This window comes from Zingiber officinale, chromosome 11B (assembly GCF_018446385.1).
Source record: "Zingiber officinale cultivar Zhangliang chromosome 11B, Zo_v1.1, whole genome shotgun sequence".
NCBI lineage: Eukaryota > Viridiplantae > Streptophyta > Magnoliopsida > Zingiberales > Zingiberaceae > Zingiber > Zingiber officinale.
Window position 1 is genome coordinate 75,113,646 of NC_056007.1, and position 26,972 is coordinate 75,140,617.

The 26,972-nt window shown below is 43.7% G+C and overlaps 1 long non-coding RNA gene across 1 annotated transcript; it reads left to right on the top strand.

The window, feature by feature from the left end:
* The first annotated feature begins 1,088 nt into the window (after positions 1-1,088).
* On the top strand, positions 1,089-11,872 carry LOC122034371. Its single transcript, XR_006126698.1, has 3 exons — positions 1,089-1,585; positions 5,897-9,964; positions 11,641-11,872. It is a non-coding gene; the product is annotated as an uncharacterized LOC122034371 (long non-coding RNA).
* The last annotated feature ends 15,100 nt before the right edge of the window (positions 11,873-26,972 follow it).

A 26,972-nucleotide genomic window follows, 5' to 3' on the forward strand; every position in this document is an offset into this window, starting at 1 on the left:
GCCATATTTTAAAAGACGCTGAGTCTCGCTACACTGGGCTCGAGAAGCTGGCTTTTGCTTTGGTCCTCGCCGCTCGGAGACTTCGTCCTTATTTCCTAGCACATACAATCATCGTCCGGACAAATAGTCCATTGGGAAGAGTGCTGCTGAACCCAGAAGCGTCCGGACGGCTCATCAAATGGACAACGGAGTTGAGCGAATTTGACATTCAGTATCAACCCCGGTCGGCGATAAAAGCGCAGTCCTTAGCAGATTTTGTTACCGAAGTACAAAATCTCGAGCCCGAAGCTATGTGGAAAATATTTGTGGATGGATCGTCTACTCAGCTCGAGAGCGGGATTGGTGTGCTATTACTTTCTCCCCAAGAAGAACGGATGCACTTATCCATTCGGCTGGACTACAAAGCCACAAATAATGAAGCAGAGTATAAGGCGCTCATAGCCGGCTTGCAGGCCGCCCGACATGTAGGGGCCAGTCGGGTGACACTCCATTCAGACTCTCAGCTGGCCGCCCAGCAGCTCTCGGGCACTTTTGAGATTAATAATGCTCGGCTCAAGCTTTACGCTGAGGCCTTTGAAAAGCTCAAGACCCACTTCAGAGAAGTCATCATCCAAAAGATACCCCGAGCAGAGAACCAGGCGACAGATGAGTTAGCCAAACTCGCAAGTTCAATATCACCGGTCGTCTTCCAGCAGCCAATCGAACAAGTATCCTTGGTGGTGCACATCGACCAGATGGAGGGCCTCGCATTCCCGAGCGATTGGAGGACAACCATCATGGAGTTTCTGCGCTCGGGTGCGACACCGTCCGACTGGGAGGAAGCCTATCTGTTAAGAAGGAGAGCCGGCCGGTTCACACTCGTTGGAGACCAACTCTACAAGAAGGCTTTCTCCCGCCCACTTTTGAAATGTGTGAGCTCGGAAGACGCGGCGTACATCCTCCAGGAAGTGCACCAAGGATCATGCGGAGGACATCCGGGCGGACGATCGCTGGCTAGGAAGATCCTGTTGGCTGGATACTTCTGGCCAACAATGCAAGAAGACGCCGCTCGGACCGTCGCGACGTGCCTCTCCTGCCAGAAGTGTAAGGACCCACGAGCGAAATTAAGGAAAAATTTATTTATGAAAATATCTAAAGTCACACAAGTGTTAATTTAATGATTAACTTATAAAATATTCTAAGAATTTAGGAATTTTTGAGGGTACAAATGAATTTAAATGACATATTTCAAGAGGAAAGAACTATTAAAAACTGATGGAAACATACGATACCTTATTAAACTAGGAATTAGTTGGCCTTAATTATACTAAGATAGGCTAGATAACCCACATATAAAAGCAAAACACCTTTGCCCATCCATTGTAGCCCTAAAACGCCGATTTCATGCCGCACTCTGCCCTAAACCCGTCGACCCCTACTCTCGCCCTTGTCGCGAGACGACGGAGCTGGTTGCCATCGCTGGAGCTCCGACCGAGCATCTCCCGGCGAGCCAAGCTTCACAGAGGACACCACAGTTGGGCGAGATCTGCTATCGATGCGGCGGCACATCGCACAGGCGTGGAATGCAACATGAAGGAAGGAAGAGGTAAGTGTATCTCACGGTGATAGCTTGATATCTGAGAGGTATAGAAGGGTGGGAAAAACCTAGAGAAGTTGAGGCGCTTGACATAGATTTCAACTGGTTTTTCTTCTTGTTGAGGATGCTGCTTGTTTCGTTTCCTTCCTTGTGGATGTGCCAATTGTTCTGTTTGTAGATGCTTCTGATAATTCTTCTTGTCAGAGAAGTTTTCGATTGGTTTTCTTGTAGATGTTTCTGGTTGTTCTTCTTGTTGGGGATGTTTCGATTGGCTTCCATGGAGATGTCGTTCGATTGTTCTTCTTGTAGAGGTAGGTTTCAATCGGCTTTTCTTGGAGATGTTCCGATTGGCTTCCGCTATGTTAAGATGTGTTTCAAATATGCTTCTGGGATTTTTGGCAGTGCTTTCGGCTTTTGGATGGAAACGAATTCTACGTTATACTCTTCTGGAGGATTTCACTGATATTTGTTTAGCGGGTTTGATTTTGGATTCGAGTTTTCCGTAATGAACGAAGTTTAGTGTGCTGCATGTTATCTGTTTGTTAAAATTGCTGGACAGAAATGCTTGTTGTGAATTAGGCTCAGTATGAAATTTTGGGTGCAGTTGAGGATTCTTGTGGAGATTTGGGTTTGGATTCTTCATGTAGTTCCTCTCGATACCATTTATCTGCTGTGTGATGTCGATTTTGTTGGTTGCTACTCGGAAAACCTATAGGTTCCACTGTACAAAATTTTTGTACAAAGATCTGAACCTTTTCCTAGCTACCATGTGTTCTTTTAAATTAAATTTTGGATCGCCTGCGGAACTTTACACGTTTGATCCAAAACTTAATCTATTTGTTCTTTTAGGTTTTGACTTGGATCTCCTGCGGAACTTAACACGTTTGACCCAAGTCTCCTTAAGTTATTAATTCCATTAAATATTAATTTCCATAAAAGGTTCCCAGTACTGACGTGGCGAGGCACATGGCCTTCTTGGATATGGGAGCAACCACCACCGACTAGACAAAACCTTTAATAGAAAGCTAATATTTAATTTCCTAAAATAACTTTAGGTTAACCAAAGAGAACAATCAAATCACAAGGAAAAGAAAGAAACAAAAGAACACAACTTGAAAAACCATATTCAAACACTAGAACGTAAGCCTCTTGTATTTAGTATTATTTCCAAAATAACTAGTATGATGCGGAAAGAAAAATTACTAGTTATACCTTTTAGAAAAATCTCTTGATCTTCTACCGTATTCCTCTTCTTATCCCGGACGTCGTGTGGGCGACGATCTTCCGAGACGAGAACCACCACGCACCTTCTTCTTCTCCAAGCAAGGTTCGGCCACAAGAAGAACCACCTCCAAGGAAGAAGAACTTGATCACCACCAATACTCCAAGGGATCTTCAAGATGAGGCTTCCTCCTCTTCTTCTTCTCCTTCCTAGGTCCGGCCACCAACAAGAGCTCCAAGAGATGTATGGTTCGGCCACCAAAAGAGAAGAAAGGAGAAAGGCTAGGGCCGGCCACAAGAAGAAGAAGAGAGAAAATAGAATAGATTCGTTAGCCGTGAAGCCTCCTCTACCCCTCTTTTATAATCCTTGATCTTGGCAAATAAGGAAATTTTAATAAAACTTCCTTAATTCTTTTGCCGTTGAAAAGGAAAATTTATTTAATTAAAATAATTTCCTTTCTCAATTTTATAATGGCCGGCCACAAGAAAAACTCAAACAAATAAAATTTTAAACACAATTAAAACTTCCTTATTTGCTTCCGAATTTTATAAAAATTTCTCAATAATTTTATCCCTTCATGATTGGTTTATAAAAGGAAATTTAATAAATTAAAATCTTTCTTTTAAACATGTGAATAAAAGAAAGTTATCTCTAAAATTAAAATCTCTTTTAATCTACAAATAAGGAAAGATATCAAATCTTTTCTTAATCTCTTGTAGAAACTTATAAAAGAGAATATTTAATTTTTAAACTTTCTTTTAAATCATGAATATGTTTAAAAGGAAAGTTTTCTTAAAATTTAAAATCCTCCTTTAATCAACAAATAAGGAAAGATTTCAAATTTTAAACTCTCTTTTAAACATATAGATGATTTACAAATAAGGAAAGTTTTACCAAAATTAAAACCATCCTTTTAAACTACAAATAAGGAAAGAGATTAATCTCTTCTCTTAATCTTTGTAGAAAGCTATAAAAGGAAATTTTAATTTTAAACTCTCTTTAAAAACATGATATCCACAAGAAATAATTTTAATAAAATCCTTTTAATATTCTAGTGGTGGCCACCCAAGCTTGGGACCCAAGCTTTGGTGACCACCAACTTAACTCATCCACTTGGTCTTGGCCTACAGCGGGTTCCAAGCTGGCTCGCCACCCGTTACTGATGGGTAAGAAGGTGGTATCGGTGGGTATAAATCTCATATACTAGAGGCTACGATAGGGACCGAGGAGGAGGAATTGGTTTTGGTCTCCGATAAAATTAAGCATCCCGTGTTCGCCGAACACACAACTTAATTTTATCGATAATAATTCATTCACTTGAGAACTATTATTGAACTACCGCTGATCCCAAATTACATTTTGGGCTCCTTCTTATTATGAGTGTGTTAGTCTCCACGTGTTTAAGATAACAATGTCCACTAATTAAGTAAGTTCTTGACAACTCACTTAATTAATATCTAGCTCAAGAGTAGTACCACTCAACTTCATCGGCAGTCCACCTGCAGGGTTTAACATGACAATCCTTATGAGCTCCTCTTGGGGACATTCTCAACCTAGATTACTAGGACACAGTTTCCTTTTATAATCAACAACACACACTATAAGTGATATCATTTCCCAACTTATCGGACTTATTGATTCATCGAACTAAATCTCACCCATTGATAAATTAAAGAAATAAATATCAAATATATGTGCTTGTTATTATATTAGGATTAAGAGCACACACTTCCATAATAACTGAGGTCTTTGTTCCTTTATAAAGTCAGTATAAAAGGAACGACCTCAAATGGTCCTACTCAATACACTCTAAGTGTACTAGTGTAATTATATAGTTAAGATATACTAATACCTAATTACACTACGACCTTCCAATGGTTTGTTCCTTTCCATCTTGGTCGTGAGCTACTGTTTATAATTTATAAGGAACCAATAACATGATCTTCTGTGTGTGACACCACACACCATGTTATCTACAATATAAATTAATTGAGCAACTACATTTATCATAAATGTAGACTTTTGACCAATGTGATTCTTATTTCTAGATAAATATTTATACCAAAAGCTAGGCTTTTAGTATACACTCTAACAGATTTCGGGTTTGATTCGAAGTTTTCATGGGGATGATGGTGTATTCGGAGTTGTATTTCTTCTTCCTCGTTAAATTCGGAATTCTGATTTGCTTCCCGCGGTTTCGGCTGGCTAGAATGGTGTTTTTCTTCTTCTTTTGGTTCTCGGTTTCTTGACTGTAGTTTCAAAAGAATTGATGGGATTTGGTTGCTCTGTTGTGGTTCGATTGATCGGATTGTTAATGGCTTCGTCTCCTTATGTTGTTGTTAGAAATTCATGACCGACCTTGATAGAAATCTGTCCTCCATATTGGATTTGGGTTTTTGGTAGACGTTGGTTAGCATGTTTTGTTTGGAAACTTAAATAAATGCTGTTTAGGATCTTTGTGAGATGGAATCGTTGGACTGATAACTGCTATAGGTATTGATTTGTTCTCTTTAAAGTTCACGATCTTGTTTTGCAAGATTAAGTTACTATTTATCAGTTACCTCATTGCATGAGAATTCTGTATTGCTTATAATCTTTCTTAAGTTAGATTTAACTTGAATGAGAATGGGTATTGTGAAATGGCATGATTACTGATTATTGGTGAATGGAGCTATTGACTAAGTTATGCTATGTAATGTTTTGGGTAGATTAAGTTTTTATGTAGCTAGATGGTTGAATATGAGCATATGTGGTAGCAGTACGGGATGGGTGACCCGGGATGAGCTCCGGGGGGGGGCCCATCCAAACTTGACTGATATGGTTAGCTTCGGCTATATAACTGGATGCATGTTCTCTACGAGGTACCTCTAGGTTCATGGGACTGTTGACTGGCTCTAATTGTGGTTACCGGATATGTGACATATTCACCTTTATTAGCTGTGTAGGAACTTTATTTACCGCATATTCTTTCTCTGTTATACAACATTTCGGATATGTGTCTACCATCTAGCTCCTATCTCTATTACTTTATGGATGTCATGTTTCATCACATGAGATTATACTTGCTGGGTTGTAGGCTCATGATGACTACATTACAGGTGAGGATGTGTCTCTGGACACGACGGAGGGCCTATGGACGGAGTAGGCGAGGAGGCGGGATGGACGCATGGCATTGTCCGGGTATTAGGAGTGCCGAGCTTATGTTTTCCATGGAGGGGGATTTTTGCTTTGGTGTTGTCGAGGGTTCTTGGTTGGGTTTTCTCTTTGTTAAACTCTTGTGTGGGATGTTGGCTTTTACTTCCGATAAAATAAATGTTTGATTTGGTATCATGTTATAAGTATATGCTTAGTTTGTGTTTGGTGGGTTGATGCAATGAAAAAAAAAAAAAAAAAAAAACTGAGGGTTGGTTACAGGATGTTTCAATTGGTATCAGAGCAAGCACTCCTAAAGGACAGTATGTGCACGCCATCTCGTCAAGAACTCGGCTATTTCTGCCTTCAAGTTTGTAAGGAATGTTGTTTTATGTTGAAGCATAGCTAGGATTGCATAATTCTTGAGCTCTCAATATTTTATATTAGTAGAGAATTATTTGGTTGGACCAGTAAATACATGACCATTGGAATGAACTAGTGAAGACAAAATGAACACTGTATTAAAATTTATTGGTGCAAGTAGCTTCCCTGGAATGGAATTGGGTTCATTTTGGTTGAATGAATTGTAATGCGAGTCTTTCGGAATGATCTCGTTTTGTCTTGCGCTGTTCTGGTTGTCGGATTGGATGCAACTACTGTTTTCTCAAGCTGGTTGCGATATAGAGGTTAGAGTAAGGAGGATGTAATAAGGTTTCAATAATGTAGATTGGGCTTTAGCTGATGATGTTTTAATTCTCTTTATAGCCTCCGAAATGTTTAACAGATCATTGGGTAACACAGGATTCATGTAGGATGGGAAGATTTCCAAATCGTTGCAACTATTCACCATGTTCTGCTTTTCTTCACTAAATTGCTATGGATTTATGTGTATTCATTTTGATGTGTTCTATTTCTTCGATTAGTTGTGGTTTTGAGGTTAGATCTAAAAGATTGAAGTATGACTACAATGTGGTTCTTGATTTAGGTGTTGGTTTTGGACTTTGATTAGTTCTTTTGGGATGGTGTAACAAGACCAATTGTGCCGGATTGTTCTGCGGTTGTTGTTACTGTTTGCCGATTGATGATTATAGTTAGTGTTCGAAGGAGTTCCATGTCCGCTTGTTGCTCTTCAGATTTCTTGATAGATTTGGAATTGTTCTTTCCCCGATTCTAAAGCATATGGCAATAGGTATCGCTATGAATGAAGTAGTAAGTGCAAAGAAAGAGTTGCTTTGGTGCCATAATATAATGCTGTCATTGTGCTCTAAGTGAATGCTAGGATAGGTTCTGTAAAGGATGTTTTGGTATTTATGCCTATAGAAGAGTTTTACCAGCTTTGGTTAAGTGTGAACGTAAGCTTTGGGAGGAAGAATGTTAGTACTGGTAGAATCATCAACCTTACTTTTAGCTCTTTAGTAGCAGATATAAAGTTATGTTGTTCTTCCTTCTAAAATTAATTCTAATCCAGTAGAAAACTGCCTTTAGTATTGAATGCAACATGTGAAGATTAGTTTTTCTATAATTTTTTTTTTTATATCAACTGTCATGTATGCTAATTTTATTGTTGGAGTTTAGCTCTTTTATAGAAGAAATACTTTCAGTACCAATTACCATGTTAGGTTAGCATTAATATTGGAGTCTAGTTCTTTTACAGTTGAACTATCTGTTATATTTCATATTCTCTTTTGATATGGCAGTCTTGGTACTAAGTACAATAAAAAAAAAAAATCCATTTCTCTTGTTAATCCTAGCTGTAGTCGCTTGATTTCTTTTGGGTTCGTGGATGAATTCCACTTGATTTCATGGAAGTACAGGGTTAATAATATTTCCAATTGTTGCGGAATGTTTTGATCCAAAAGTGGAGGTAGATGGGTAATTGGGTCGTAATCGATTAGGGGTTGACATTGTCAAGTTCTTTATCATTAATTGTTTTCGCATTCTACTTTGTTAGGCTCTTGTTGTAGTTAAACTTTAAATACTTTTGGGGGCAGTTCTTTAGTTTGATGTTGAAAACTGTAACCTTAAAGATTCATTGTCTAGGAGGGTGGATAACGAAAAATCTGGAGGCTACCAACTAGAGCTGCATTAGCTCAGTTTTAAGCCTGGGTCATTACTGCTACATAATTGGGTTGCTTCTTGCTTTGTACTATAGCTACACATGATTGGTTCACTGATTTAAATGTTTGGGCAGGCTTATGATTTAATTGTATCTATTAAATCTGATGTTATGATCTTACAACATATACATTAGATATCTAAAGGATGATGCTACACATGCTTGACTGTAGAAATTAGTTGAACCTCTGATTAGAGTAATGTTTCTCTTATTGATGCCAAAAAGGTTTATTAGGAATGGAATTTGTTGTTGCATTTACACCTATAGAGATTGTTATGACCGGACTATGAAATGTTAAGTTTACATACTCTAAATGTTGTTTGGGAATTGTGATATTTTGCTCCAAACGAATAAAAAGATATGACTGATAGGTATGAAGGGTGGCAGAATTAGGGTGTTAGAGTTATGCTCTGGGTTTATATATTGGTGGTTGTGGTTATAATTCAACTGTAGACTATTAACAGAGATGTTGTGTGCATATTAACATGGTTTCCTTTACTGGGGGAGCATAGGAGGAGGATTTAAGTGTTCCTATATATGTTCGTTTAGGCATCAAATGTCTTGTTACAAGTTTAGTTTTAAGTTCATATGATTTTCTGCATAAGTTATAAATTTGGACTGTACAACCTTTTGTTCTTAACTAATGATATGCATGTCCTGATGCTGAATTGAAAATGTTTGGACGAGTCATGATACTAGGAAGGATATTTTGATACAGTAGGGATCATGGTGGTCATGCAATTTGATAGCAAGATCATTATATTTTGACACATGTATAGAGGGATTTCTTGCACATGGTTGGCTGGAGGAAGTAGTAAATATTCATGCTTACATATAATTACCTGTACAAGATTGCCATGTTTGAATTAAGCTACATGCATCAGTACAAAATGTTAGGATGGAATCCAAGATTTTCATATCCTGGTACCTGTTTAGTTAATATATTTTGCACATGCTTGGTTGAAGAGAAGAGTTGTTATCCATGCTTAAATATAATTACCTCTACAAATTGTCATGTTTGTATTAAGTTATAATATATGCATCAGCATTAAATGATAGGATGGATGATCATAAAGTGAAATTTGAATAAATTTGCTAGAAGTAAGTGTTTTTTTTCCTCTTCTTTCTGGGTTGAGGATGAGGTAGGAGATAGGGTAGTTTGGGCCTAGAAATTATGACACATATTGTGAATTTAGTGGTTAAGATTCGGGACGGGATACAGACGACTCAAAGTCGCTAGAAGAGTTACGTCAACCAACGACGGGGGAATTTGGAGTTAATCATGGGAGATCAAAAATAAAAAAAAATAAATAAAAAAAATATATATATATATAAAAAAAATGTGTAATCGCTACCCAAATTATTTGATAAGCTAAATTTCGAGGACGAATTTTTTTTTTTTAAGGGGGGGAAATTGTAAGGACCCACGAGCGAAATTAAGGAAAAATTTATTTATGAAAATATCTAAAGTCACACAAGTGTTAATTTAATGATTAACTTATAAAATATTCTAAGAATTTAGGAATTTTTGAGGGTACAAATGAATTTAAATGACATATTTCAAGAGGAAAGAACTATTAAAAACTGATGGAAACATACGATACCTTATTAAACTAGGAATTAGTTGGCCTTAATTATACTAAGATAGGCTAGATAACCCACATATAAAAGCAAAACACCTTTGCCCATCCATTGTAGCCCTAAAACGCCGATTTCATGCCGCACTCTGCCCTAAACCCGTCGACCCCTACTCTCGCCCTTGTCGCGAGACGACGGAGCTGGTTGCCATCGCTGGAGCTCCGACCGAGCATCTCCCGGCGAGCCAAGCTTCACAGAGGACACCACAGTTGGGCGAGATCTGCTATCGATGCGGCGGCACATCGCACAGGCGTGGAATGCAACATGAAGGAAGGAAGAGGTAAGTGTATCTCACGGTGATAGCTTGATATCTGAGAGGTATAGAAGGGTGGGAAAAACCTAGAGAAGTTGAGGCGCTTGACATAGATTTCAACTGGTTTTTCTTCTTGTTGAGGATGCTGCTTGTTTCGTTTCCTTCCTTGTGGATGTGCCAATTGTTCTGTTTGTAGATGCTTCTGATAATTCTTCTTGTCAGAGAAGTTTTCGATTGGTTTTCTTGTAGATGTTTCTGGTTGTTCTTCTTGTTGGGGATGTTTCGATTGGCTTCCATGGAGATGTCGTTCGATTGTTCTTCTTGTAGAGGTAGGTTTCAATCGGCTTTTCTTGGAGATGTTCCGATTGGCTTCCGCTATGTTAAGATGTGTTTCAAATATGCTTCTGGGATTTTTGGCAGTGCTTTCGGCTTTTGGATGGAAACGAATTCTACGTTATACTCTTCTGGAGGATTTCACTGATATTTGTTTAGCGGGTTTGATTTTGGATTCGAGTTTTCCGTAATGAACGAAGTTTAGTGTGCTGCATGTTATCTGTTTGTTAAAATTGCTGGACAGAAATGCTTGTTGTGAATTAGGCTCAGTATGAAATTTTGGGTGCAGTTGAGGATTCTTGTGGAGATTTGGGTTTGGATTCTTCATGTAGTTCCTCTCGATACCATTTATCTGCTGTGTGATGTCGATTTCGGGTTTGATTCGAAGTTTTCATGGGGATGATGGTGTATTCGGAGTTGTATTTCTTCTTCCTCGTTAAATTCGGAATTCTGATTTGCTTCCAGCGGTTTCGGCTGGCTAGAATGGTGTTTTTCTTCTTCTTTTGGTTCTCGGTTTCTTGACTGTAGTTTCAAAAGAATTGATGGGATTTGGTTGCTCTGTTGTGGTTCGATTGATCGGATTGTTAATGGCTTCGTCTCCTTATGTTGTTGTTAGAAATTCATGACCGACCTTGATAGAAATCTGTCCTCCATATTGGATTTGGGTTTTTGGTAGACGTTGGTTAGCATGTTTTGTTTGGAAACTTAAATAAATGCTGTTTAGGATCTTTGTGAGATGGAATCGTTGGACTGATAACTGCTATAGGTATTGATTTGTTCTCTTTAAAGTTCACGATCTTGTTTTGCAAGATTAAGTTACTATTTATCAGTTACCTCATTGCATGAGAATTCTGTATTGCTTATAATCTTTCTTAAGTTAGATTTAACTTGAATGAGAATGGGTATTGTGAAATGGCATGATTACTGATTATTGGTGAATGGAGCTATTGACTAAGTTATGCTATGTAATGTTTTGGGTAGATTAAGTTTTTATGTAGCTAGATGGTTGAATATGAGCATATGTGGTAGCAGTACGGGATGGGTGACCCGGGATGAGCTCCGGGGGGGGCCCATCCAAACTTGACTGACATGGTTAGCTTCGGCTATATGACTGGATGCATGTTCTCTACGAGGTACCTCTAGGTTCATGGGACTGTTGACTGGCTCTAATTGTGGTTACCGGATATGTGACATATTCACCTTTATTAGCTGTGTAGGAACTTTATTTACCGCATATTCTTTCTCTGTTATACAACATTTCGGATATGTGTCTACCATCTAGCTCCTATCTCTATTACTTTATGGATGTCATGTTTCATCACATGAGATTATACTTGCTGGGTTGTAGGCTCATGATGACTACATTACAGGTGAGGATGTGTCTCTGGACACGACGGAGGGCCTATGGACGGAGTAGGCGAGGAGGCGGGATGGACGCATGGCATTGTCCGGGTATTAGGAGTGCCGAGCTTATGTTTTCCATGGAGGGGGATTTTTGCTTTGGTGTTGTCTAGGGTTCTTGGTTGGGTTTTCTCTTTGTTAAACTCTTGTGTGGGATGTTGGCTTTTACTTCCGATAAAATAAATGTTTGATTTGGTATCATGTTATAAGTATATGCTTAGCTTGTGTTTGGTGGGTTGATGCAATGAAAAAAAAAAAAAAAAAAACTGAGGGTTGGTTACGGGATGTTTCAAGAAGTACCACAACTTCTCCCACCGACCGGTAGAGGAGATGAAAGCGTCTACGGTATCCTGTCCGTTCGATCAGTGGGGAATGGATATCGTGGGTCCGTTCCCTATGGCGACCGGTCAGCGGAAGTTTCTACTGGTGGCGGTCGACTACTTTTCCAAATGGGTGGAGGCCGAGCCGCTGGCAAAGATCACCGAGCAAATGGTCAAAAAGTTTATTTGGCAGCATATAATTTGTCGGTTCGGCATTCCTCGCCGGCTCATATCTGATAACGGACGACAGTTCGTTGGGAAGCAGCTCGAAGAATGGTGCAAAAGTTATGGCATTGAACAACACTTCACTTCCGTGGCGTATCCCCAGAGTAACGACCAAGCGGATGTAACCAATAGAGAAATACTCAGAATTCTTCGGGCTCGACTTGACCACATAGGAGGAAGTTAGGTGGACGAGCTGGCGGGCATTTTATGGGCTATCCGCACGACCCCAAAGGAGGGAACGAGCGTCACGCCATTCCATTTAGTGTACGGAGGCGAAGTAGTTATCCCGATTGAAGTCGGCGTCGAGTCCGTCTGGATCCAGAACTATGATGATGACAACGCCGAGCGGAGGAACATGGAGTTGGACTTGATCGACGAAGAGCGAGTCAAGACGTCCGTCCGGCTGATGGCGTACTGGCAGAGGATGAAGCAAAACTACAACCGGCGCGTGATCCCCAGAGCATTCCAGGTCGGCGACTTAGTGTGGAAGAAAGTAAAGCCGGTCGGGGACGTTAGCAAGTTGGAGGCTCCTTGGGCGGGCCCCTTCAGAGTCATCGAAAAGCTCCGCTCGGGTGCCTATTATCTGGAGGATGAAGACGGACGACAACTGGATCGACCATGGAGCGCGAACCACCTCCAGCCTTACCGGGCGGGGTGAAAGGTGCGCCAATGTAATGTGTGTTGTATATTTTCCGTTCGGTTGTATATTTGAAATGCAGGAGTAAAAAATTGAAAAATTAGCACAAGTATAGGGCATCGTCAGCCGAATCGGAAGACCATCGAGCTCTGACGTTAAATATCGAGAGTCGCGCCGGCGACTATAAACCCTCCGGCCGGAAGACCGTCGAGCTCCAACGTTAAATATCGAGAGTCGCGCCGGCGACTATAAACCCTCCGGCCGGAAGACCGTCGAGCTCAGACGTTAAAAATCGAGAGTCGCGCCGGCGACTATAAACCCTCCGGCCGGAAGACCGTCGAGCTCCGACGTTAAAAATCGAGAGTCGCGCCGGCGACTATAAACCCTCCGGCCGGAAGATCGTCGAGCTTCGACGTTAAAAATCGAGAGTCGCTCCGGCGACTATAAACCCTCCAGCCGGAAGACCGTTGAGCTCCTACGTTAAAAATCGAGAGTCACGTCGGTGACTATAAACCCTCCGGCCGGAAGATCGTCGAGCTCCGACATTAAATATCAAGAGTCTCGCCGGCGACTATAAACCCTCCGGCTGGAAGACCGTCGAGCTCCGACGTTAAATATCAAGAGTCGCGCCGGCGACTATAAACCCTCCGGCCGGAAGACCGTCGAGCTCCGACGTTAAATATCAAGAGTCACGCCGGCGACTATAAACCCCGAGCGGAAGACCGCCGAGCTCCGATGTTAAATATCGAGAGTCACGCTGACTATAAACCCTCGGTGGAAGACAGTCGAACTCAGGCGTTAAAATCGAGAGTCACGTCGGCGACTATAAACCCTCCGTGGGAAGACCGTCGAGCTCAGGCGTTAAAATCGAGTCGGATGACTATAAACCTTCCTAGGAAGACCGTCGATCTCGACGTTAAAATCGAGAGTCGCGACTATAAACCCTCCGGTCGGAAGATCATCGAGCTCGGCGTTAAATATCGAGTCGCGCTGCGACTATAAACCCTCGGTAGGAAGACCGTCGAACTCGACGTTAAATATTGGGAGTCGGCGACTATAAACCCTCCGTAGGAAGACCGGGAGCTCAGGCGTTAAATATTGAGAGTCACCGTGACTATAAACTCTCCGTGGGAAGACCGTCGAGCTCCGACGTTAAAATCGAGAGTCATGCCGTGATTATAAAACCTCCTGGGAAGACCGTTGAGCTCGACGTTAAAATCGAGAGTCGCGGCGACTATAAACCCTCCGCCGAGCTCCAGCGTTAAATATCGAGAGTCACGGCGGTGACTATAAACTCTCGTAGGAAGATCGTCGAGCTCAGGCGTTAAATATCGAGTCGCGCGTGCGTATAAATCCTCCGGTGGAAGATCGTCGAGCTCAGGCGTTAAATATCAGTCGCGCATGCGACTATAAATCCTCCGTCGGAAGATCGCGAGCTCGGCGTTAAATATTGAGTCGCGATGCGACTATAAACCCTCCGGGAAGATCGTCGAGCTCAGGCGTTAAATATCGAGTCGCGGCGACTATAAACCCTCGTGGGAAGACCGTCGAGCTCAGGCGTTAAATATCGAGAGTCGCGACTATAAACCCTCGGTCGGAAGACCGTCGAGCTCCGACGTTAAATATCGAGTCGCGGTGATAAACCCTCCGGCCGAAAGACCGTCGAGCTCAGACGTTAAATATCGAGAGTCGTCGACTATAAACCCTCTGGAAGACCGTCGAACTCCGGCGTTAAATATCGAGTCGTGGCGACTATAAACCCTCGGCGGAGGCCGAGCTCAGGCGTTAAAATCGAGAGTCCCGCCACGACTATAAACCCTCGGAAAGACCGTCGAGCTCCGACATTAAAATCGAGAGTCGCGAACTATAAACCCTCCGTGGGAAGACCGTGAGCTCAGGCGTTAAATATCGAGTCGTGGCGACTATAAACCCTCCGGCCGGAAGATCGTCGAGCTCCGACGTTAAATATCGAGAGTCGTGCCGGCGACTATAAACCCTCCGGCTGGAAGACCGTCGAGCTTCGACGTTAAATATCGAGAGTCGCGCCGACGATTATAAACCCTCCGGCCGAAAGACCATCGAGCTCCGACGTTAAATATCGAGAGTCACGCCGGCGACTATAAACCCTCCGACCGGAACGAAAGACGTTTGAAGATAAGCAGCGAGGGAAAGTAGTGACAAGTCGAATGTCACCTACGCCCGCTCGGAAGGCCTAGTTGGCCAAGTTGTGTGTCATAGGCTCCGACAAATCACCCACAAGCATGCAAAGTAAAGTAAAAAAGAAGGCGCACAACGTAGATAAATTTTTCATTGAAAACAAGGGAATTAAGGCCAAGCGGTTGAATTACAAAAAAGGACAGTTTTCGGCCGAGCAACCGAATTACATAAAAACTTCTACTCAAGGAAGTCATAAATGTCCTTTGGGATGGTGCCGAGGAGCGTCGCTTGGTCTTGGGCCGGGATGAGGACGGACTCGGGAAGATGACCCTTGGACTTCAAATAAGTTGTGGTGGCCGTCATAGCAAGCTCAAAAGCAGTATACATCCGCTCGCATACTTTTTCAGAGAATTCGACCGAACGGATGTAATTTTGCCTCAAGGCGGCGACCCGGCCTGGCTCAGCCTCTTGGTATTCTTTGAGGGCCGGTCGGGAGGAGTCGGCGGCGGCCTGGTGTTCTTGCAAGGCAGCCTCAAGCTTCGTCACCACGTCCGATCGGGCCGCCTTCTCGCCGGCCAGCTGATCCATCAGCTCCTTAACTTTTGCTCCAGACCCCGAGCCTCGACATTCTTCTTCTCCAGATCGGAGATTTCCATCTTCTTTCGCTCGGTGGCTAGACTTTTCTTCCGCTCAAGCGTCTTCACCTGAATTTCAAGTTCTCCCAGAATGTAAGCCTGATCGACCGTCTTCTTTTGCTCGGCCTCCAGTAGATCTTGGGTCTTTTTGAGCTCTTTCTACAACTCGGCATATGAAGGACCCTGGGAGGGCGCGCTGCCTGAACTCCTTAACCTTTTTAGTTCTGCGTCCGCCATGGCCAGGCGGTTGGAGACGGCGATCTCTTCTACCCATCTCTGGCATAAGCAAGATCATCAATGGCCGATCGGAAAGAATGCGTAAAAGACTTCAAAGAAAACATACTTACCCCAGTGGCCTGCTGCATATGGCTGTTGGTCAGATTACTGAGGGGAATCATCGTGATGCGTGCTCGAGCGTTGACCCACATTTTGGCTAGGGGCCCCTTCATGGTGATCATGTGCTCGGGTGCGGTCGGCCGATCGAATTCGGCCATTAGCTCTTCGGTGGGGAGATGCAGGGAGACCCTGATGGTACGGCGCCGACCGGGAGTTGTCTGGGCGGAAGCTGGTGAAGGATCGGAGGCCGACGCAGAAAACTGGGACAAAATCGCCGAGCGTTGGACTTGGTGGGGAGCGGGCGGAAGGACGCTGACAGGCACGGCCTTGAGGGGATCCGCAGACGCGTCGAGTTGGGACGGGGTCCGATCGGATGAGATTGCCTCCACCGCTGGGGCTTTGCCGCGAGAATCGGCAGTGGTCTGCTCGGACGGCTAGACCGCGGAAGTGGCCGATCGAAGGGGTGTCTCCGCTCAGCGCCTCTTTTGTCGAAGAGGGCGCTCTTCCTCCCGAGCGGAGCCTTCCTCCCGGATGGAAGGACCTCGGCTCGAAGTTAGGCCAACCGCCGACTCTGGGAGAGAAGCCTGAGCGGCCTACTCCCCCTCATTCGTCTCGCTCTCTCCTTCGTTAGAGCCGACCGTGGTGATACCCAGTTGCTCCATCTCTTTGGCAGCTGCGGCCTCGAGCACCGCCGCTTTCCTCTTCAAAATGTCGACCATCACGGACTCCATGATAATGTCCGCTGCAAAGGAAAAAGGAGAAAATCAGTTAGCAATCAAAGCGAATGCACAAGTAAAATTCTTACCGAAGCCGCTCGGGAGGGGGGTCCTGATCGGACTCAGGCCAAATATGTACATGACCCCTTCAGGTAAGAACTTGTTGATATCAAACTTCAGACCGGCTAGCATGTTGGCAGCGTGAAGATAGTCTGGTCGGGTCTTGAACCTCTTAAGCTCAGGGGAGGTTGGCGGTCCAATCTGCCACTTGGTTCGGAAAGCGGCCCGCTCGGGGAGACGCAAATAGAAGTAATACTCTTTCCAATGTTTATTGGAAGAGGGCAGTTTATTAAAGAAGACTAAACCGGGCCGAGCCTGGAACATGTAAGTGCCCAACTTGGACTGTTTGGGGTAATAAAAATAGTAGAAGACCTCTGGTCGGAGGGGAATGTTGTGGATTTTGAACAAGACGACAACGCCGCATAGAAGGCGGAAAGTGTTAGGGACTAGGCTTTCGAGCGGAATGCCGAAAAAATTGCAAACTTCAACGATGAAGGGATGAATTGGAAATTTCAGACAGACTGTGAACTGGTCGCGGAAAACACAGAAAGCTCTACGCGGCGGTTTGTGTGGCCGAGCAGAGGGGGAGGGTAAGATAAGTTCAAAATCAGAAGGGATTTCAAAAGTGTCCATCAGAATATCGGTGTCACGCCGATCGAAGCGCGACTCCATGGTGGTATACCATGGGCCGAGGGCTGGGTCTTGAGGTTGAGAAGAACTGGTCATTGTCCGAACGGACGAAACCACAAAAGGCAGATAATAGAAAGAAGAGGACGACTAACGAGAACAGCGCCCAAAGGACCAAAACTTGGGAAAGAAACGCAAAGAAAACCAAAGATAGAAAAGAAGAAGAACCTTACAGAGAAGAATAGAGATCGACGAGGAACACGAAGTCGCCGGAAGAAGTAGCAACGAGATCACCGGAGCACTGAAACGCCAAAGGAGGCTACGGGACACGCGATGACGCAAATACGGCGAGAAGGCGGAGAAGGTGAAGGCTTTATAGGGCTGAGCCCGAGCGGCCTCCACCGTCGGATGTAGGTCACGGGAACCGGAGCACGCATCGGGCCGTCCATTTTAAACCGCCTCGGTCTCGTCGCCCGCGACGCCACCGTCGTACGATGATGGCAGCATTGACATGTGGCAGCCAGCCACTAGGTGCATTTAATGAGCGCGTGTCCAGCCTTAATGTCGAAGATTGGCGCAGACTTCGAAGAGATCTGAGGAATGTTGGCGTTGACTGACGCTATAGCTACCCCCGTGGGCTCCGAGCGGAAGATAGTTTCACGGAGACGCCGCTCGGCTCAACTGACGGTCCAGTCAGTTGGACTAATCGCCTCCTTCGACTAGACTTGAAGGGGAGGCAAGTGATCCGGATGTACAGACAGGAGACCCCCTTTTGAGGGGAGTCAACGCCACGTGGAGGTCAAAAGTCAAACGGCCGATCGGAGAAGAGTAGGGTCAACCGGCCGAACGGGTCCAAGCGGAATCAAAGACAACCTGACGGGGAGTCGGGTTTCCGACTCTCATGGTGAACAGGATCTCCGGGCCGAGCGGCCAGCCCGCTCGGCCGAGGCGAATGCTGTGAAGGAACAGTCTCAACCGAGCACCCGATCGGACCGATACCTACGCCCGGTCGGACCGATGCCTACCGAGCGGAGGGACACTCGGCTCGGGGAAAAAGGAGACAAGGACAAGGGGACATTGGGAGACATCTTCTGACAACAGGCATGTTCAACGACCAAGCCATACGCAGAATCTCACGATAGAAGGTTCTACCGTCCCATCAGAGAGGTGCTCGAACTGTAGCAGTATGGTGTCAGGCATGTTCCTCTGGCAAGCCCATACTAAGGTATGGTAAAGGACACGTGTATACCTCGGTAGGTGTTCATATGCCTCCCCACAGCTCTATATAAGAGCCCTCAGACTTCGACGAAGGTACGCAATCACGCGATCTCACATCTTCGGAGCCACTATCATTTTTCTCTTGTCTGACTTGAGTGTCTGAGGGTCGTCGCCGGGAACCCCTTCCCGGCCCGACTACTTTACAGGTTCGCCGGAGATCCATACGGCCGGTCAGAGATCCACGTCATCGGTTGGAAGAGCACCACGTGCCCAGCGTCCATCGATTCAGCGTTCGGACAGGATCAATAGCCTAAGGAATCTTTTTTTACCCCAGATGTACCTTCTTTGTCGTTTAGCATACCTTTGGAGACTCCTAGAAGCTGTTTGCCATCAAATTAATTAAGTTGTCATATGACCACATATTGTTATGGTTCACCTGTTACATACACTTGGTTAGTCACATAGGCGCATTCTATATACATGGGGAATATCTTCTGTTTGTACTAATCTCGATTGGTATTCTATACTCGATCAGTTATTTATACCCAACCAGGATTTTACTATTATAAATATGCCAGAAACCGTGCAAGGTTGAGGACCTTTATGTTTGATCTATTTCTCATACTCGGTCGGTCTATTAAGCCCGCTCGATCACACCTTATCGACCGATATTAACCAGTCGAGCGTATAAAAGCACCATTGCCCGCTAGCCCTTCCTTCGGTCGGTCGTATGCTACTAAATGCCTTTATGCTTAACTGATCTATTAAGCCCGACCGGTCCTACTTTATCGATCGAGACTAATCGATTGGACATATATAGGCCTTCAGGATAACTTAATGCTAAGTGCTTCTACGTTCAATCGATCTCTTACACTCGGTCGGTCTTTGCCTACCAAACTCATATGCTCGACCAGTCTATTACGTTCGTCTGATCCTTATCTGTTATATGCAAAGTTAAGAACTTCTACGCTCAGATCGACTCTCTATGTTCGGTCGGTTATTTATGCCCGACCGAACACTCGTGTTCGATCGGTCTTTGCTGACCAAACTCATATGCTCGAGTGACCCTACCATGCCTCAGACCACCTAAGGTTAAACTTTCTCTACACTGGGTTGATCCTTTATGCCCTACCGATCATTCATACTCGGCTGATCTTTTATATTTGGTAGGGCCCCGCCTGCCGGTCTTATATGTTTCGCAGATCCATTGTGCTCGACCTATCTATGAAGCTCGGCCAATCATGCCTTATCGGCCGAAGTTAATCGGTCGGGTGTATATAAGCCTTCTCACCCGGTCGACCCTCCCTCAGCCCGCCTTTGCCTGCCGAACTTATATGCTCGGTCAGTCTATTACGTTCGACCGATCTTCGTCTGTCATACGTGTAGCGACGAACTTTTCCAAGTGGCCCCTCATCTCGCCCTTTTCAGCCTTCCCTGTCCTTATTTTCCCCTTTTCTTCTCGTGCAAAGGGTCCACTTATCATAACCCATATCACTAGCCTTCCCTTCAAGTCTAGTCGAAGGAGGTGTAACCGACTGACTAGACCTAAGTTTATTTCTGACCTCTTGATACCCTCTGTGGCAACTTTGCGATAACTTTTACAATGATCTTATGACATTTCGTACAGTGATCCCGTGACTCCTTTTACAATGACCCCGTGACTTCTCCTACAGTGATCTCGTGACTCATTTTGGCAAGTTAAATAGAGTTGTACTCTTGCTTCCTTCCACACCCATCCTCATTCCTTTTTGCTCCATTTTACTCTATAGATTTGTTGAGACTCATGGCCTCAAACCCTTCCCTATGGGATAAAGTGTTGCGAGAGAAGGAGAAAGTTTTAAGGGAGGCCATGCAAGCCCTAGATTCACATCGTTCCCCTCAACAGGAACTAGAGGTGCAGTTGCTCTCGGCATATTCACAGGTTCAATCAGAAGTGGCTCTGAGGAATAAAGCTTACTCGAAGTTACAGCAAAAGACTGAGGAGCTGGATAATCTAAGATTCCAGCATACCTCAGAGGTAGCTTCTTTGAACAGGAAAGCCCATGCGGATGGTTTACTAATATCTCGGCAGCAACGAGCTCTGGATCAGCAGAAAGCTAAGGTGGATCTTCTACAAGCCGAGCTAGCTCAGCTTAGGTCAGAGAGGGCCCTTTAGTCACTTATTTGTGAGGGGAGACCTCACAAATGCCAGAGGACAGGGCCAACTTCTCCTCTTTGCCCAAGCTATCATTCTACTTCTCGCTCCCATTTAGGTGCAGAAACGCAATCTGACGTCTATAAACGACAGTGAGATTCTGTCAGACGCCATATCTCTCTCTCCTTACCACAGTGTTGGGCAAAATATTCCCTTCCCCCTACTTGATCAGGAACATTTCGAATGGGGTTGATATACTTATGGTGTCCCAAGAACTATGTTTGTAAAATTACTGGTAATAATGTTAGGGTTTGTTGTTTACGAAGGACATGTAATGTAATGTGTCCGATCACACCCAGAATGAAAAAATGGACGATCCCTTGTATGTGATTAAATAAACCTTTGAGGACCGTCTTGTCTATAAGACCGGGCGGGCTTATGAACTATTCAGATATCCTAACTCTTTTTTCACATTATAATTTAATATTGATCCCTTCTATTTATTACACCTAGGAAACCAAACACCTTTTCAACATCTTCTGTTCGCTGATTGGTCCTTCAACGGTAAGAGAACATTAGTAGTGTGTGATACGACGGCGCTGATATGAGCATGATTTGCTCTATTGTGTCTATTATAAATGCTTGCTTATGGTTTCCTGACACGTGTTTGTTAATTTCTCTTTCCTGACGTAATAAGCTGCACACTCTTGTGATAACGTCTTGTCGCATCTTTTCCTTACGAGATCTACAGTTCCCCTCCTGGGTGCTCTTTACATCCAACGGTGCTCCTTACTTAATATTTTCAAAGAACCCTAAACCCTTTGCTTCTTCGTCTTCTTCCTTACGCTCTTTGTCGATATTACTGTCTGGGTTTTTCGCATTCTCCACTGACCTCCTTTCCTTTCCTGTCTCTCCGTGTTGTTCCCTCTTCTTCAAATCTCAGTAAGTTATTTTTCTTGTATTCTTGTATTGTTCTATAGTTGAAGAGTCCTTCTCGGCTTGGTATGTTAAAATCCGCTCTATTTTTCGTAAATCTGATAGGTCTTCTCTTCGTTCTTTATATGATATCCCCAAGACTTATCGCATTGCCATTCCTAACTTTGATGCTCGCCCTTACCTTCCCCCTAAGAATCATATCACCTTTTTCAAAGACCAATTAGTGGCAGACTTGCGTTTCCCTATTCCCCCTTTTTTGGTAGAAATTAGCCAGTATTTTGATATTCCCCTATAGCAATTCGCCCCCAATGTTTTTCGCTATCTTTGTGGTTTATACATGCTTTTTCGTATTCACGACATCCCTCCAACCCTCCAAAGTTTCTTCATATTTTCATACCCAAAGAAATCAGATCTCAGTGTCTTTCTATTTCAATCAAGACCTAAGATGATCTTTTTTGAGGAGATGTCTTCTTCCATTAAAGGATGGAAATCCCACTTCTTATTTGTGGAGCTTTCGGAGCCTGTCCCTTGGTCTTCTTCCTAGAAATTTTCTCTACCTGCTCTTCCCAACGTAAAAGAATTGCATAGACACCCTTCCTTTGCTACCTACTCCAAGAAGCTATCAGGTTTTCACTTATTCATTCACAAATGGATTCGTGATGACCTCCTTTATCTCTTCGGGTTGAGTCCTATCAAGATAGAGCTTCATGACTCCCTTGGTAAGTCTTTATTCATCTGTCCCAATCCTTTTTTACTAACTAAGATATTTTTTATTTTGTGTAGTGGACGCTCTATATGAAGCCATGATTGATGATCAGTTGTGCCTAGAGGAGGAATTAATTGCTGCTAAGGAGCGAGAGCTCCTGACCGCATTGAGTCAGCCCTCCTCGTCAGCAATTCCTGTTGAAACAGAGGGTGCTTCTGGCTCTCAAAATGTAGCTCTAGAAAGAGCCTCTGCTAATCTTCCTCCTGTCGATGAGCCTACTTCTTTGCCGGCTTCGGAGCAATCCCCCGAAGTAGCCCTACCAAGAAAAAACGTAGGCTAACCCTTGCTCCGCCCTGAAACAGAAATTCATTTTTCATTCTGAAGACCTTCCCCCTTTGGATGCTGCTCCTCCTTCTCCTGATCTCCCTCTCTCAGCTTTTTATCCTTCTCTCATTCCTTCTTCGTCTGCCACCCCAACTATTCCCCGTGGTAGTTCTTCGCCTCCCTTTTTTATGAACTTTCCTGAACAGATGACCTTACCCCCTCACAACTTACCATACATTATTTACTGTCCCCCTTCACTTCAGACTTCTTTGTCTTCCACTTCTTCCCTTGCTACTACCCTACCCATACTCTTGGGAGGGTCTTTCACCACAGCTGGGGAGGAGGTACACCGAGTATTTGAAGGAATCGATTATTCCGAAATGGCTGATAAGTTTTCTCTTGAGGAGACGAAGGTACCTTTATTTTCCTTTGCAATCCTATCTTATTATGTATCTTCCTAATGCCCCTTGTTTTACAGCGCTAGATATACAATATGAGCATAGCCCATTTATTGCATGCCTTAATCCAAGAAAATGTAGCGCTGAAGAAACAAGTCTCCGAACTATCTCCTGACCAGGTGGACAAGAAACTAAAGAGTTTGTCTGCTCAATTGGAAGAGACTATCCAATTGCTCAAGACGGAGACTGAGCAATCACAATAATATAAAGCTGACACAGAAAGTCTCCAGTCTCAACTACAATCAGCCAATGCTCGTGGTGCTGAACTATCCTCCAAGTTAGAAGAACAAACGTCTGAAGTTACTCGACTGTCTTCCTAGTTGCAGTCACTAAAAGATGCACATACTACGGAATTAACCAATCAGTTATCTGCTTTGAACCTTAAAGAGACTGCTCTAAAGGCTGCCCAAGAGGAATTAGCAGACTATAACGCTAACGAAGACACTCGCTTCGAAGAGCGCAAAAAGGCTTACCTCAAATCTCTTGATTTTGTTGTTCCAGTCTCGAACTTTTTTATAAATTCCATCAAGTTCGTAGCAAAGGAAGGGGTAGAGCAACTGAAGGAGTTGAAGTTATTGGTTACAGATCCTCCCCCCAACTTTCCCGACACGAGGAGGATAGTAAAGAATCACCCTCCCGACTTCTTCCCCCAACTATTGTAATTATGGCAAGATTGTAACTTCCCCCTTCCTCTGAACTCTCTTTTGGAATGTTTTTGTACGAACTCCCCCCTGATATTACTTTTGCTTCTTAAGTATTTCTTTTCTAATGAGTTGCCTGTGCACAGGTCAACTAACTGACTAATTATGTCTAGGTGTGTGTGGCTTAGGTTTCCAATAGGTCCCCACTAGTTGATTGATCTTGTTCCTAACTTCTCTTCTGGCCGGACCATTTGACTCATACATATATCTTTCCTTTTCGTTAAGCTGTTTTACCAACCATATGTCATTATTTATTTATAATTATTCGTTTAATTCAATACAACCCACTGGCCTTATTTATATGTGTTTTTCCTCTTATACAAATTGTTGTTTTGACTTTTGAAAACCCAGGCCTGAACCTTTTACTCCTCGATTGGCTCCTAGTGACATGGCGAGCTTATTAGCCCGGCCTGTCTTGCCTGCGATACTCCTAAACCTTTTACTCCTCGATCGGCTCCTAGTGACAGGGCGAGCTTATTAGCCCGGCCTGTCTTGCCCATGATACTTATTCATTTTACATTATATGTGCTTGATTAATCTTTTACTCCTCGATCGACTCCTAGTGACCGGGCGACCTTATTAGCCCGGTCTGTCCCGCCTATGATACTTATTCGTTTTATCTTCTATGTGTTCGATTAATCTTAAAATATAAAACAAAGGAATATCAAAAGATCGATCATCACATCCCTTGGGATCTTGCGACTTCTCCTATTTGAACTCGTACCCTGGGAATGTCGCCATTACGGTTATCCAGCTAAGTATACCCCTTCTTGCATACCCAATATTTTACTTAGAGGTCTAATGGCTTGCTGCCAGTTTATCCTTTTCTCATTCTACTATTTACCCTTCTCGGTAATAGCATTGAGGGTTTTAGAGATGAACAAAAGGGGTTCATCCCGTCATCTTCTTCCTTTGCTGCATTTATTCCTTCTCTGTTTCATTAATGTTCTCCTTCCTCCCCTAATCCTTTGTCCACAATGGCCTCTTCTTCTTCCTCCTCTGAGTGGTTCGTTCATTGCTCTTCCAGTGCAAGTGAGTCGGATGTTTATGCAATGGGCTTAGATTATGAGTTCCCTTCCTATTTAGTCCTTCCTACTCCGGAGGACCGCCCTCATCTCCCTTCTCCAGGGAGAGTCACTGTCTTTTAGGAACAAGCGATTTCCGGCTTTCGGCTTCCTCTTCACCCTTTCTTTGTCGTTGTAAGTCAATATTTCAGCGTGCCCTTGAATCATCTCATCCCTCAATCTTTCTCCATATTATCTGGCTTTGTCGCTGTTTCTCAGCTACTTGATTTTTCCCCCTTCTCCTCGTTTGTTCCACCGATTTTTTGTTCTCCGTCAAGTAGAAGATAACCTTTTTAAGTTTCAGCGTCGTCCCAAGGCTATCTTATTCAATAAAATCCCAGCACAAGCAGAATGGAGACAAAAATTCTTCTTTTTGTGCCTTCCTTCTCCTCCTCTATACCCTATCACTTGGCAACGGACTCTTCTCGCTCTCCCAAATCCCCGGGATGATACTACCAACTTGACCTTTTATGCTTCTATGTTGAAATTGAAAGGGGCTAAATTTTATTTACCTACGCTAATTGTCGAAGGTTTGCTTTTTTAACTTTGGAATAAGCTCTGTAGACACAGAATTGGAGGCTCCTTTTGGTGAATTGCATATTCCCTGCTATGTTCATTTGCTATCCTTAACTTGTTTTCGCTTAAAAGTCTGTCGTTTTTATTCTTTTCAGTTGATGCCATTCTCCCAGCTCTGATGTATAAGAACACAGGGTTAACTAAACCAGTTTTGGCTAGGCTAGGAGAAAAGTTATTAGGGAATCATCATCTCAACCTGACCCCTTCATCTCTCAGCTTGCTTCCTCCTCAAGAGGTCCCTGTTGAGGCGCCTGAATCTCATGAGGAAGAGAGTCCCTTCATTGCTCAACAAAAGAGTACATTTGTTCCAAAGAATAGCTTGGCTTCGATCACTATTACTGAATTGGAACAAATTCCCATTGTTACTTCTGAGATGTCTCGTGAGAGAGGTAAGGAGTCTATACCTTATACTCGTATCCGCCCCAACATTGCTCTTAACCTGATGCGACTAGGTTTATTGATTCCGTCCATTCTCCCAGTCGTTCCTACTTCCGGGGTAACATCGGGCGCGTCGATGTCTTCCCCGTCTTCCTAGGTTTCCTCTCCTTCTCTTCCAATAGTGAGGGCTAGAAGGACCCCTTGTAAAAGGTCCTTGGACTCTTCTTCGCAAAGTGCTGATGTTGAACTGTAACGCCCGAAAATTCTCGAAACTGCATTATAAATATTCTATGATTTTTCTGGAATTTTTAGATATTTTTCCGGAATTTTTCGAGTAGCGGAAACAACAAAAATAATTAGAACCGCAAAATAGCTTAGGCGGGAATAGAACCCGGGACCTCTCGGGCCCGCTAAACCTTTAGTTAGCCTTAGTAACCGGTGAACCCAGCAGGGCCGTGCTGAAAGAATGAGGAACCAATTATATTTATATTGGAGTTGGGTTCAATAATCCACTTAATATAAATAGGAAACTTAAAGAGGGTTTGGTTTATTTTATTTTGGTTCGGCAACTTCTCAACCCTCACCACCGAAACCTCACCGCCGCCTCTCCCTCTCCTCTTTCTCTCGGTGCCCCAGCCCCAAGGTCCATAGGTTCATCTTCCGGCGACGACTCCAACACGAAAGAGGTTCTTCTCCGCGAGAGGAACGCAAAGACGTGAGCGGATCGTCGAGAAGGTCATCTCCACCGGAATTCGAGCGAATAGAATCGTAAGAAATTACGAACAGGAGGTAAGAAACCCTTCACCTGCAGTATAATAGCTACCGTTTGACTTTCTGTGCATTAGTTTAGTTATATGCGTATGTTTTCGACATATAGGGTGTATTTAACCTTCCTCGCAGGTTTAGGGATTTAGTGAGTACCTTTAGATGGGCCGAACACGTCTTTTCTCCTTCAGTTGGAGGTTTAGATGCTGTTGGGTGCCTAAAGGTAGTCTCCCTAATAGAGAGGGGAGTTAAAGCACACTAGGTGGTCGATTAAATAACTAGCTTAGAAAAAAATGCAACCTAGGTATTTTTATTAGCACAGCTGAAT